At 43.4% G+C, this 14875-nt stretch overlaps 1 long non-coding RNA gene across 1 annotated transcript in view; it reads right to left on the minus strand.

Moving 5' to 3' along the window:
- Positions 1 to 3807: 3807 nt before the first annotated feature.
- The window catches only part of LOC102385511, a 28772-nt gene continuing 17704 nt past the window's right edge, over positions 3808 to 14875 (minus strand). The window contains exons 3-5 of the long non-coding RNA XR_324092.3: positions 12973 to 13007; positions 12624 to 12771; positions 3808 to 3930 (exon numbers count right to left, since the gene is read on the minus strand). This is a non-coding gene — a long non-coding RNA (uncharacterized LOC102385511). The remainder of the gene's footprint in view (positions 3931 to 12623; positions 12772 to 12972; positions 13008 to 14875) is intronic.

Genomic DNA, 14875 nt, shown 5'->3' on the forward strand with positions numbered 1-14875 from the left:
CCAAGAGACAAACACAGTGATCCGTAGTGTTAAAGGGTTCAGGGGTGTCATAGGGTGCCTCTAAGGTTAGCACCATTAGGCATACAAACATAATTCACACAAAGCTAGAGATTTCAAATAGGAATCCATAGTGTCAAAACCATCTTGCCCTTTTGTGGTTCTTCACAACAGAACATTTGTTCTACTGTCTTTTTGTAGTCAAAAACTGAGCAGTGCCTCAAGTCTAACAAGGCTGAGAACCACTGGTTTAGGCAAATACCAAAGAAAGGAACCAAAACTGCCTCTCACCTCCACTCCAGTGCCTTCACTGAGCTGTGTCTTCTCACAACCCAGCATTATTTGTTACAAATGAAACCTGCCACTCCTAGGAGAGAGAATAAAATCTCCACAGCACACTGCAACCTGTTAACCTGCACCTAGACAGTCCCATAGGCTTGGCTCCACATTCCTCATTACAGCTGCTTTTATTCAGCTGAGTTGGTGTTAGTGTTTTGTGAAACATTTTCATTAAGTGATTAGGGCCAATCCCAGTCTGATCAGCCACAGGAGGATGAAGAGGAGTATGTAAAGGCCCAAAATGAAAAAGAGGCAGGTACTCACTAGTTGCCTTTATAGGCTGCTCTTGGGAGCCTTGCTAATGTTATAACAATCCTTTGAAAAATAAAAGCAAAAAGAGAAACCCTATGCTCGCTGTTTCTTGCTATTTTCTTTCATTTTTGGAGAGGTATTTTTTGAGAGGGGCCAGCTGTCATTGATACCAGAAAAAAACAGGTCCAGATTTTCTGCCTCTGTCAGCCCATGCCTTGCTTATTACAACTATAAATCATTTGTATCACCAATTTGCCATCAGACCATTGTATTAGTTATGTATAAACATACTAGGAGGGACAGTCCCTGCCTCCAAACATTTACAATCCAAGATGCCAGTACTGCAAAATACAATGCCTGGGTGTACTTCTGCACCAGCTGAATTGAAGCATCAGGGCCTAAATAGAAAACAGTGAAAGAGAAGCAAGGCGACATGTACCTGGCCACACAACAGGTCAATGGCAGAATTACCCAAGCATGGTGTGTTAGACTCTGATGTTTATACAGTGGCACACAAAACCTCATTAGCGCATAATGATATGTTACAATGTATCTGCAAAAAAACTCCTGTGTTCCCCAAGTGATGTGTTATTTAATGTTATACTAGCTTTCTGCATCTTGTATTCCTAGCACAGATCAGCCACATGGGTTCAGGTACAATCATTTTAACAGCTCAGACTCTCAACTTCTGGCTTTTGCACATGCCTAGGTGCCTGGTCTTGCTGCCCTTACTTGTGTGAATAGTCCCTTACTTGCTCTTACTTGTGTGAATAGTCCCATTGATATCTTCAGAGGACTACAATGGGCCTATTCACATAGCAGCAACAGAGTGCAGCTCATGCTTGCTAGAGCCACATCAAAACTATCATCTTAATATATTCTACTTCATGATTTACAGTGAAATTGTAGGAAAAACTTCTGCTGATCCTCACCAACTGGCTGTTTTTTGGAAGGAGCAAAGTACACATGATGAGATTCTGCCACTCTTATCAGGTTAAGTAGTACCAACTAGGGAAATCATTCACTGATGTCAGGTCACATGCATAAAACTAAAAGACTTGGCCATCAGAAATGGGATTTTTTTTTTTTTTTTGGGTGGAATGGTGGTGTTCAAGTCAACATTGTGGTCTAAAAAACCCTCACTATGACCACACAGTCCCCCAGGAACCTAAGGTTATGCTCCTGGGCTTGCCCAGTACCGCCCCAGTCTGAGCACCTTGGCCAAGCCTCTGCTGATACAATAGGCATTACACACTGACAGGACCTGCCCCATCACTAAATGCAGTTATTAGCACTGTCTTTTAAAACTGTGTAGCAGTGCACCTTTTCATATATGACATGTGATTAGAGCACCCTCTCAGGTTGTAGGAACCGGAGGTCAATTCCCTCTTCAGCCTGGAGGACTTACACTTTAGGATCCCAGAGCCCTGACTCAGGGGTGGGCAATTATTTCAGGCGCAGGGCCACTTACTGAGTTTTGGCTAACTGTCGAGGGCCACATAGGTAGTTCCACCCCTTGACAGGTGCCCCACCTCCTGGTTGCCATCTTGGGACTGGAAGTCCTGCCCCTTAGACCCTAACCTTTGCCACCAGAAGTCCCTCTCCTTGCCCCTAGAAGTACTCCTTTCAGCAAGTGGTTTTGCCATCTCAAAACCAGAAGAATACCAAATTATGTTCTAAAAAGTGAATATCTTAAACATCCATTAATTTGATTTAAAAAATATTTTTATCTTGGTTTACATGTGTCTCTGTAGTGTGCATAGAGGTGGTTGTATATAATATTTTAAAATGAAGTCTTACTCTTGAATATTGTCGGTGGCTGTGGGTGTGGGTGAGGGAGCATGTGGGGGATGTGGGTGGGTATCGGTTTTGTGGGGGGTTGTTTGTGGGGAGGAGGGTGGCTGGGGTATGTGAAGGGGTGTGGGGGTCTGCGTGTATGGCAGTGTGAGGGGGGTATGGGTATATATGTATGGTGGAGTGTGCATGTGGGACTCGCTCTATGAACACGAACACACCAGGGTACCGGCATGGCCCTGTGCTCCCCATCCGGCAATGCGGCAGGGAAATGGCTGGGGATGGGATGGGGCTGGGCTCCTGCCTCCTGCTGCTAGCTCCCCCTGGGTCCTACTGCCCCTGGCTCCTGTCATCTTCGACAGGCAGCCAGGAGCAGATAAATATTTTCTAAATTTTTTAGGGGTCCCAAGGGCCAGATAGAATGGCCTGGTGGGCTGTATCCAGCCCATGGGCTGCAATTTTCCCACCCCTGCCCTGACTGGATGAACCCATAGTGCCTAACATCAAATTTGGGGATTACATATTGCCTTGAATGTGGCAGTTTGTTAATTAGATTTATTTAAAATGAATTTTCCTATGTAATATATAAGGGACCAAATTCAATCTTGGGATAACTTTACTAGAAATGAGTATAAATAGAAGTTTCTCACTGTTGGCTTTATCCCTTTAATATTTCCTTTCTCTACAACAAAAACTGTAGAGTCACAATGCCCACATTATTGTGAGAAAAACATATCTACTGAAAAAGTTCAAAACAAAAAATTAAAAATGTCAATCATGAAACAAAGGAAGAATGCTGTTGTGGTTGTTTTTGCTAGTGAAAAATTGAAAATGTTTTCCCAAACCTTAGATTTTACCAAAACAATATTCTAATAATGTTTTGACCAGTAACAACAGTGAGCTTTGAACTGGTGGTGGGATATAGCTTAATATAAAATGATTCTTTTTTCATTCTCACAGCTATTGCAGGATTTTCAGAATTGGAATCATATTTAAAGAGGTAGTGTTAAAGTACAGTGATACACTCTGGTTCCCTATTTCTTTCTAAATCTGTAGGGCTAGCTTTTTGCCTGGTATGCCATAAATTAAAGTTCTTTGCCCTCCCTATACCATTCTGATCCCCTTCTCCAGCCTGATCTGCTGCTCTTTTTTCTACTCCCTGTCCCACTTGTGGCAGGCATCCCACACACAGGTTGGCCACCCCTGTTCTAAACCCTCCCTTACAAGGGCAGTGAAAAGGGCTGGGCATTTCCCACAAAGATTCCTAAGTGCTAAGTAGTATAAGAAATCTTTGTATACAACCTCGCTTGTACAAAAATTATTTTTATTATAATTTAAAATAAAAATATTTTTACATTTCTCCTTTAAATACATATTATACGCAAGGCAAATATGGTCAAAGAGTTACTTTATTAAGCAGTTGTGTGGAAAGGTCTTCAGCTGTTGAAGATTCTTCTGTCAGGGTCAAATTCCTCTGTCACCACAATGGTCCATTGATTGAAGGGTGAAAAACCTACTTTTTCTGAACACAGTATTTCCAAAAGCAGGCTGAAATGGAATAGAACAGACAGTTAATGTGCACGGTAATCTGTTTTACCCCTTCTGTTCTCCTTTGAAGTCAATGTAAAGGGAAGAAAAAGAAAAGTGCGTAACTGCAAGTGTTAGACAAATGTACTGAATATTTATAATTCACTGGCACTTTGCAACTCTCTGGAGTTTAATTTAAAAGCCTCCACAGCCTATTATAGGCTGCCAAGGACAAAATGACCAATTAGCAACTACCAAGGTTAAGCTGACCTTCAAGGTTGCATCCAGCAGAGACTAGTCACAGCAAGACAAAGTTTATCAGCCTTGCCAGAGTAAGTTAACTGATGGCTAACTACACAGTTGCAGGAAGGGAGCTGCAGACCATCTTGCATTCAGCAGGCACTGCCACCCCCGGGTTCTTAGGGCAATCACTACCTTTGCCTCCTTCCCCAGAGCCTGCAGCAACAGCTTCAGAAGCTTACCCCTCATTAGGGGATGGGCTAGCTGCAAGCCGAGCCTATGAGCGGCAGGACTAAAACAGGAAAAATTACTGTCATTCCCAGGACAGCATGCTGTTCCCCACACCAGCAACTTGCTGCATGTGGAATACAAGTGGGATTTTCTAAAGCACTCAAACTCCGGACAAACTTGGTTCCCATAGAGTCAACCAGCAAAAGCACAGCATCCAGGGGCTGTGCCTTGGACAGCAACAGGACCTGGGCCAGCTGCAGCAGCTGAGCTAGTAGTGGCTGCCACTTATGCACCCACTCAAAATAGACACCTGGGGCTGGGGTTCCTGACGCCTATGGCTCTTTACACTACTTTCAAAAGGGCTTGTATGACACATTTCAGTAGAAGCATAGTTACGTCAACACAAAGACCAGTCGCAAAATCATAAATATTTCCAGAGAAAACAAAACAAAAGAAACAACAATTTTCATTGCATTTGAATATTCGCAAGATTTTTTACTGCTTTAATTAAGTCACGTGATCCATTTTTTAAAACTAAAAGTATTCGTTTTTTCCGTTTTCTCCTCCCTTCTTTGTTTCCCTCTTCCCCATTGAAGTGGGGAAGGGGACAAGTTGGAAGAGTAAGAAAAGGAATCTGTGAAAAACATTAGTGTTGAGTGAAAAATGAAATTCTCCTTCTCCCCCACCAAAAAAAATTTCTGTTTGAAAGGCCATTCTCTATCTATGAACGTTTTATCTATGAAAATGTTGCAGGCAGCTTTATTCAGTTCTGAATACTTCGGAAGATCCTATTCTTCGGGGTTAGCGGGCTGCTGAGCAGCCCGCTAAAGGCTGGATTCATAGCCTCGATTGATTTCCAAAGAGTGAATGAGTCAGGGGATCTGATCCAAAGCCTAGTGAGCTCTATGGAGAGAGTGGAAAATTCTTGCAGAGGATTAGCCCATACTCAAGAGATAAGGGAAAAGGAGCCTGGCGTTGAGAAGGGTAACATGGAATGCCTAATACAGGATTCTACTGTCATACACTACGTCATAGTATCATAGAAAAATAGGGATGAAAAGGACCTCAGGCGTTCAACCCTCTGCTCAAGATTAGTCCTGTCTAAACCATCCTAGATAAGTGTTTGGCTAACCTGCTCTTCAAAACTTAAAACTCTGAAGTTTCCACTACTTCCCCCAGTGTTTAACCACCCTTATACAGAAAAAGGTTTGCTGGCCATGTCTACAAGAGATGTTTACTGCAGGGTTGACTAATTAACTGTGCAGTAACAATCTCAGTGTCTACACATGTGCCCCTGTTTGGGCACACAAAACTACTAAACTCCACCGCAGGTTAGGACTTGTAAACACAAGTCATACCCTACTATAGAGTTTTTTCATATGCAGTACCTCATGTGTGGACATTAACACAGCTGGCTGGGGCACAAGGGTGCTTCAGTGCAGGGGCTGCCTGCTAGGTAGCCCCGTGCTGAAGCACCCTCGTGCCCCAGCCAGCAGCTCCATAGCATGTTGAGCTGAGTAGGGGAGTAGTCCTGGGCTGGCAGGCTGACCCCCGGGGCCCTCTGCCAGCTGGGGCTGCTTTGATCCAGCTCAGTGTGCTGTGGTCCATGTGTGCATATAAACCACGTGCCTGGGAGCTTCCTGGGAGCAAGAAACTGTGGAGCAATAAGGTCTGCACTTTATTGCTGTGCACTAATGACACCTGTAGACATGCCTGCTTTGTTGCAGTTTAAAACTGCTACTTCTTGTGCTGTCTCCACTGCTTTCAAGAGAACAGTCTATCATCCTCCTCCTTATAATCACCCTTTAGGTAGTTGAAGACTTTTATCACATACACCCTTAAACTTCTTTCTACTAGACTAAATAATCCCAGTTCTTTCAACTTTTTCTTAAAAGTTATATTTTCTAGACCACTAATCATATTTATTGTGCTCTATCAGACCCTTTACAATTTATCTATGTCTGTACTGAAGCGTGCTGTCCAAAACTGGACAGAATACCCCAGGTGAGGCTTCTCCCATGCTGAATTCAGTAGAAGAATCACTTCCCTTGATTTGCAGGTGACACTCCTGCTAATACATCCCATTATGCTACCAGATTTTTTCTGCAGCATAAGCACACTGCTGACTCATATTCAGCTTGCAGTCTACTATAATTTCCAGGTACTTGCCTGCAGTACTGCAACCTGGCCTATTATATCAATGCTTTGCACAATAATGTTAACACAGTAGATAAAAATCTAATACATGACTCTGTGCTTTAAGGCACCTTATTACCTGACAGGAAGAAACTGCCTGGAAGATGATGCAGGCTTTTCTACACAGAAAATATTTTTGTGACACATTAACTTAAAGGTACAATTTTAAAGTGCTTTGGTTGTACCTGTGGAACTGCCCATGGGCACATCTACATATGCAATTAATGTGCCTGAATAAACTCTGGTGCAGTTCAGATGCCAGAGTTTAGTGCTTCTGGGCATTGTGATTGAATGTGCACCCAGGACTACAGCATGTTGAGCTGGGGCAGCGCAGCCCCAGCTGGCAGGAAGCTGGGGAGTTAGCCTGCCAGCCTGGTGCTGCTCCGACCCAGCTCAACATGGTGCGAAGGGGCTGGCTGGGACATGAGGGTGATACAGTGTGGGGCTAGCTGGCTGGCAGCTCCCACACTGTAGTGCTCTCATGCCTTAGCCAGTCTGGTCAGCATCTACACATGCATTGCAGTGGAGTAAACTATTCTGCTACACGACAGTACTTGTATTTAGTAGTACTATCCAGCAGCAGAGTTAATTACTTTACTCTGGCCTAATAGTGTCACATGTGGAGACACTAGCTTTTTACTGCAGAGCTAATTAGTCTGCTGCACAGTAAATGTCTTGTGTAGACATGCCCCATATCAACACTCTTATTCTGTTATAAGAATGCCTCTTTCTGATTTAGCTTATGTCACTATCAAGTGAATTATGCTAAACTGGAAAAAGAAAATACTTGTACAGTATGCTGTAAGTAGAGTGGTTATATAGGGAGGTATAAAAGTATAACGATATTCATGAGCAGATCCACGAATTTGAAAAGGGGGGGGGGATGCAGCACCCCCTTCAGTATCTCTGCCTCCCCCAAGTATCTTCTGAGATACTTAATATTTCTGAAATTATTTTTGAATACTCAAGATTTTGAGCTGAAAATGTGCAAGCTTGTTAAATGAGACATTAGGATTAAATGAAGCAGGCAGCCACACTTAGGAGGGCACAAATTTGGGTAAGTGAATTATCAGAAGATTTATACTCAACATGTAGTGTTAGTGACTTTGTTCATTAAAGCAGAACCTGATTAATATGTATAAGACAGTTAGGTAAAATAAGGTTACAAATCTCTGATCATGTTACAGTGGTGTAAATCAGGAGTAACTGCATTATCTTAAATTACTTCTGATTTAATGCGACTCAGACTAGAATCTGGCTGACTATACAAGTCCAGCCGACAACAGATATGTGACTAATTCTAATATCAGAACTATCAGGAGTAGAGTGGAACTCAGACCAGAGTTTCCATTCCAAAGAAAAACCAAATATTTCAAAATTTGTTTCTGTCCTGAATGTTTGCTGTCCAGCCATTGAGCCTGAGCCTCAGAAGAAAAGGAGGATAAGAAGCACCAGAACTACAGCTCCCAGAAGGCAGCCCTCAGAGGTACTGTTTAATGTTGAGCTGGCTTGCAATAAAATCTGCTTGTTCCATTCAACAAGCCAAAGGGTTTTATTTTGATTTTCCTGACAGAAAATTGAGGATATTTGGCAAAACGGAGATTATCCTAGGGAAGGTGTAAAATGAGAAAATCAATTTGACAGAAAATTCTCAACTGGCTCTAAACAATGGGATACTTGGCATTGAGGTGACATATTTGTTTTCTACCAATATGTATTAAGGCTTCCAATCTAATAACCAAATCCATGAATCAGACATTTGTGCTCGTGTATTTCAAAGATAAGGACATAAGGACAGCTCTGAATACAGGATCAAGCCCTTAGCTAAGAGGTGTAAAAGTGCAGCCGGGTGCCCAGGGTAGTTGCAATACTTGGGGGCAGCAGTGACTTCCAGTTGTCTCTATGATGCCCGTGCAATCTTGTGCCTGCGGAGGCAGAGGGTTTTTTTCTGCCCTCCCCTGACCCCCCAAGTTGGAGCCCAGGGGAGTTGCTCTAGTTACCCTGACTTAGCTACACTACTGCCTTGGTTATTCACAATTACATTAATTTTCAAACTGTTTTTAATTCTACCATTGCATTTGCAGCAGAAGGCAGAAAAAACTGAACATTTTCCCCTCAAAAATGTCAGTGAAATCTTGAGGCCTAATTTTCAAATTACCCTCAATCCATTCTCTAAAACAGTGAGTGCCATTTGCATGTTTAAAACGGTGGAGCTGTATAAGCAAACTGAGGAATCTGACCAACTGTTGGGAACAGGAAAATGCTGTTTGGTTGCCTAAATGCAAGTATTGTTCTGTGCAACAGTTCATTACTAATTCAGAAACTGCCTTTGAAAACACAGTCCAGCATGTGACCGGCCACATCAGTCCTTCTTCACACAGGGCACTTCTTCAGACTTGATCTCTGTCACAGTTATTCCTTTTAACAATGCCCCACCCCAGTCCAATGCAATGCTTTCTCAAACCCTAGGAATAAGGAGAAGACTTGCCAATCATCAACAGGATGTGTAATATATATGGGGGTATTATGGACTGATAACCTATGGTGACCTATTTTATCAGCGGTGTCTGTTTGGGTAGCAGAGTGCTTTCTAATAACTGTCTCACAGCTTTCACTTAAGGATCATCAAGAGACAATGCCAGAATCATTTACACTAATTGCTCTAACTTGTTCTCTTGGGCAGCACAAATACCACTTGGACCAGGGTGGGGTGCAGTTATGGATCTCAGAGACTTGGTAAAGAACCCTGGAGGGCAAAGGGAGGGGAATGTGGTGTCACAAGAGAGAGAACCAGTGCATTTGCAGAACGCAGTGCATTGCATAGCCCCCCAAGGTAGCTTGTCCAGCAGAAGCAGTATAGCCATGTTTGCGAGGCTCTTTATCCTGGCTAATTATAGCGTGCTTCTCAGCAAGGCTAGTAACTTCAGGAGTGACCACTCATACTGACACCGCTATACTGCCACCACTAGCTACCTCGATCAGAGTACTAGGGCAGGGGTGCTCAACCCCTGGTCCATGGGCCAGATCCAACCTCCAGTGCTGTGTCATCTTGCAGGGATCCTGGTTTTCTCCAATTTTAAAAAATTCCCAGTTTTTGGTTTAAAAAAGCAACTCCAAATCTACATTTTTCCATGATTGATTTGAAACACCATTAGTGGTATTTCACTTTAATCATGGAAACATGTGGATCTGGGGTTACTTTTTTTTTTAACTGAATATTGGGGATTTTTTTGAATCGGAGAAAACCAGGATCCCCGAGCAGGGTCCCCCATGGGTCCATGAGGAACCCTGCAGGCCATGACCCTGAGTGCTAGGTCAGTCACACAGCGTGGTGTGGGACCTGATCCTGGAACATGGATGCAGTGCAGGGCCCCCAGAGCCCAATTCTTGCATGAGAGACTGGACAGAGGTGGCACAGGGCTCCCGAAGCTGACCCCTGCAAACAGTTCTGGGTGGGAGCGGCACTGGTCCTGGTGCACAGGGTTCAGTCCAGCCCACTGTATTGTGCTGTGATGGACCTTCAGAGAATTGCATAGAGACACAGGAACCTGTACATCTTCAATGAAGAATTAACCGCCTGGGGATGTCTAGCCTGAGGATGAGCAGCAACTCTGCAAAGCCACACCTGAGTTAATGTCCTCATTGCCATTACACTCACTCATTTGTGTCCTCAGACTTCTGCAGGCATGTCTCAGTAAGCAGGCATGTCAGCATGAAGATGAGCTGCTTCATGATTTTGTGCAGTGAATTGTGGAAGAGTTTGTCTATGTATTCGGGACAGATAGGGGAATCTGAGGACTATAAACCTTCAGATTATTTAGGCTGTGTCTGCTCTGCAAAGAGAATGATTTACCAATCCAAGTGTAGCATCACCAAGAAATTAGCCTACAGCTCAGATGTGGCAGTTAGTCAGGATGTAAACTCTATTTAAATCAAGTGAGAGGTTTTGTGTGTGGACAAGTTAGGGACAACACCTTAATAAGAGGATCAAAATGAAGACAAATTCTGAAGATAAGTCCACTTCTTTTGTTGTTATGGGATGGCAGTATTTTTGGTATGCTTCTCACTGGCTGATTCTTGCACAAACCTATCTTGTTAATACCTTGTTCCTAACCTTAAATAACTGTGCTTGCTCACTTACAAGAATGTGGGTATATGAAAACATTCATTTACTGGTAATTGCATTCCCAAAAGGGAGAAATCATTGGTATCCAAAACCTAATTGGACCTCCAGGCTGCTAAGCAGATAGCATGCACATGGTAATGAGTCCTGATTCCAGGCATAAGGGGTGCACTCAGAAAGACCCAAAAGAAGACCCAAGTGTATCTAGCCCCACAACCACTTAGCCCCACTAGCACCATGACTGAAAGGGACTTGCAGGTCATGATTGACCACAAGAGAGACATGAGCCACCAATGCAATGCCGCAGCTGGCAAAGCAAATAAAACTGTGGTTTGCATCTATCAATGAATCTCAAGTAAGACCCAAGAAGTCATCCTTCTGCTTTACTCGACCTTGGTGAGGCTGCAGCTGGGAGTACTGCATCCAATTCTGGGCTCCACACTATAGAAAAGACGTGGAGAAACTTGAGAGAGTCCAGAGGAAAGCTACGCACATGATCAGAGGGCAAAAGAATAGGCCTTATGAGTAGAGGTTGAGAGGCATGGGACTCTTCAGCTTGGAGAAGTGAAGGCTCAGGGGCGACTTGGTGGCAGCATATAGGTATATGAGGGGTGTGCATCAGGATCTGGGAGAACGTCTGTTCCCCAGGGCACCCCAAGGGAAGACAAGGTCTAACAGTCACAAACTGTTGGAAGACCATTTTAGACTAGACACAAAGAAAAAGTTCTTCACTGTCTGAGTCTCTAGAGTCTGAAATAGACTCCCCCAGAAGTGGTGCAAGCACGTACTCTAGATACCTTTAAGAAATGCTTGAATGCTTATCTTGCTGGGGTGATCTGACCCCAGCTGACTTCCTGTCCCTTGGGCAGGGGGCTGGACCTGATGATCTCGTCAGGTCCCTTCTAGCCTTAATGTCTATGAAATCTATGAACCACGATTGCACATTCTGGGGCTTTTTAAAGTTGTTTATTTTGTTGTTTTACTTTTAAAAGACTATCATATATTAAGGATATAAATCACTGTGTTGGGGCGTTGTGATGAGGGTTGAGCCTTCTTGGTTAAAGAGCCTTTACAATTCATGTGTTCCCATTATTAGCTTTTTATAGGTGGAGAGTTGGGGCATAGAGAGAATGAACCTACTGGCCACTATTGTTAAGGCTTGCCAGTTTCCAAAGCTAGTGCAGTACAAGGGAGCATGGAGGCTAGCACCACATCTACCTGTCTGTCACAGACCTCCTCAAATGACTAGACACCCATGTAGAGGTGGGTCAGCTGGAGACAACCCTCGGCCTGTGTTCAGAGTGTACTTGAACTCATGCCTCCAGATCCACAGTGAGATGTCTTAACTGGTCTGCCACCATATCCCTAGGCAGAATGAGGACTGGCTCCAAATGATAGGAGAAACCTGTGGTGATACAGGCCATTCTCTTGCATTTGGAGTTAGTGCACTACCAGTTGGATATCCTTCTTGAGAGAACATTTATGACTTGCATGTGGCTGGATCAGCTTTTTCACCTTAGGGTTACAAGTTCAAGTAAAATTCAAGTCCGTAGAAAGTCATGTTTACTAGCTAATGATTCTTCAGTGGCTTTTATAGAAAATGAATTTGGTGGTTTCAGCCCATTTTCTATGGCACCACTGGCCACATCACAGGAAAGTCTAGTGTGAATGCTACTTGGAATAGATGGCAGAGAGCCCAAAGATTAGATGGCTGTACATACTGAGCTTCTCTTTCACTTGTGGACCCCAGAATGGAAGTACATTACAGAGATGCACAGAACGGGGTGGTTGTGACCTAGGCTGTACTTTTCTGTGGCTAGAGGGTATCTAGCTCCTTATACAAACACTGAAACACATTTGCAGTGTTATCTGCTATCAAAGCGACCTAATAATGAGGCAGGCACTACACTGAAAAGAGTCTTACCTCTCTTCTTGGATTTCTTGGGTACCTGTGGTGCTGATTTCCTGAAGTTCTTTCCATGTAAAGGATTTATTTCCAGGAGATCCTCACTCAGCTCAGCAGTGCCTTCTTGATGGAAAGGGGGATTAGATTGGCCTCCATTCAAGCCCTCCTGATCAAAGCAAAACACACAAAGGATAATTTGCATAAATGTATTTCCCAGAAGTTAGGATCACTAGCCAGCTGGAGGGCCGGTGAAAAAAGTAGTCCACCATGAGTTAACTTAGTTGTCTGATAAGGAAGAGAATTTTCAAATACTCGATGATGACTAGATTTAGAAATCAAAATCAAAATATACAGTTGCTGTTCTTACCATTTTGACTTTCTTCCCAAACATCTTGGCATAAGCTGAAATGCAAAGAGAGAAAACATTTAGCAGCGTTTGTTTTGGAAGATGGCATTCATGTTTTCTTTGCCTCTTGCAGGTTTCAATGACTAAACTCCTAGGAGATTTCCTTTTCAGGGGGAAAGAGGATGTAAATGGGCAAACTGCACTAGAAAAACCCAGTCCTGAAAGTTCTTACTCAATTGAGGTGTTATTGGGTGTATTTGCTTAAATAAGGAACTGCAGAGTCTAGCCCCAGCAACACAAAGGTCTTGATCGAGTAGTGTTTCCATGTCCCTCTGTTTTGATTTGAAGTGTATGGCAAATATGATTTGAAAATGAAAGAGTGGAGGATCAGAGAAGTGCCCAAGGTGACAAAAGGGTCCGAGTGTCAAAGGTGAGACTAGAATTCAGGAGTCCCTGGCTCCTAGTCCAGTATTTAGACTGGTAGACTCTACGCTTTTCTATTGTTTAAATATATTTTAGGCATAGCTGTAAGTCTCAAACTGGCAGTGTCAGAACTGTTTCAGGCACTGAGATGGGAAAATGGTACAGACACTAGAATTTGGATTGGGAATGTCATTTGGCCTGAGCTTTTTGAGTTGGTTTCAGAAGTAATAGGGCATGGAGAAGCAGTGTTTCAAACATGTCAAGAATCTTTCCCTTCCCTTTGAGTTTCTGCCTGGGGCTTTTCTCAATATTATATTTCTGGTTTTACAGACTGTTTGAAAAAAGGACATTGGGCACCTATACGTGTCCAGGATGTCTGCTCTGAAACATGCTAATTAGTATGTGTTGGAGCAGGCTCAATTAATCCAGTTAATTAACACCCTCCAGCAGCCTCTGTGTCACATCTATTCAGCATCCCTGCACTTCAAATGGCAGTGGGGGGTGCTTGAACTAAAGCTTGTTGAGTCTAAAAACCTTGAGAATGGCTTTGCTAGACCTTGTATACTTAACTAAAAGAATGTTTTACCTCAAAGAGCTTACAATTAAAGAATGAGTACCCAAACTTACCAAACCAAAACCCAACTAGTTCAATGGCTTCCTTGTTACTGCAGTTAAGTGGTAGCCAATGCAATACCTCTTATCCTCCTTTACAGGTAGAGGGACTATTTGTATTAGGTTCTGTACAGGTGTATAACAAAGATGCTGTACACAGATTTTACCAGCTGTGTAGAAAATATGAAATGTCTTCCACTGTGGCCTGGGGCATGAACCACTTCCTAGGACCATCTGGATTACTTCATCTAGCAAATCCCCTGCTGCTGCATTGGCAGCAACCTCAATCCCTCCTGCTCTCATCTTGTGGCATACCATACTTACTGAAGCACTGAAGTTTTTTTGTATTACAGATTATAATTTCATTGTAGGTTATTAGAGGGGTTGTGTGGCTGAGGGGGTGTGGGTGGGAACTGCAGAGAGAACATTTATGTGGGCCCCTTTGGATTTAATGTCTATGATATGGCTGTTTAAAAAGGCCTGGGATTAGAGGCCAGGACTCAGGTGGTCCCTTTCAAGCATGTCTTCCTAAGAGATGGACACAACAAACAGACAGGGGAGCACAAAAAAACCAAGCAGACACTGCTGGCATGATAAGCAATGGTCAGCACACAACCAAAAGCATTGCCATCTGCTGTTTTTAGTCATAAAGGGTGTCTATACACATGCTCCTGGGTGAAGTGGGGGGGTGGTGCTTTAATTAGAGCAGTTCATTGAATTAGTTTTAGTTCAATCACCCCTGCTGCCATTTTGAAGTGTGGGACGCTGACTACATGTGACGCTGAGGGTGCTTTAATTAGAGGATTCATAGATTCATAGATGTTAGGGTCGGAAGGGACCTCAATAGATCATCGAGTCCGACCCCCTTCATAGGCAGGAAAGAGGGGCG

This window comes from Alligator sinensis, unplaced genomic scaffold, assembly GCF_000455745.1.
Source record: "Alligator sinensis unplaced genomic scaffold, ASM45574v1 scaffold966_1, whole genome shotgun sequence".
NCBI lineage: Eukaryota > Metazoa > Chordata > Crocodylia > Alligatoridae > Alligator > Alligator sinensis.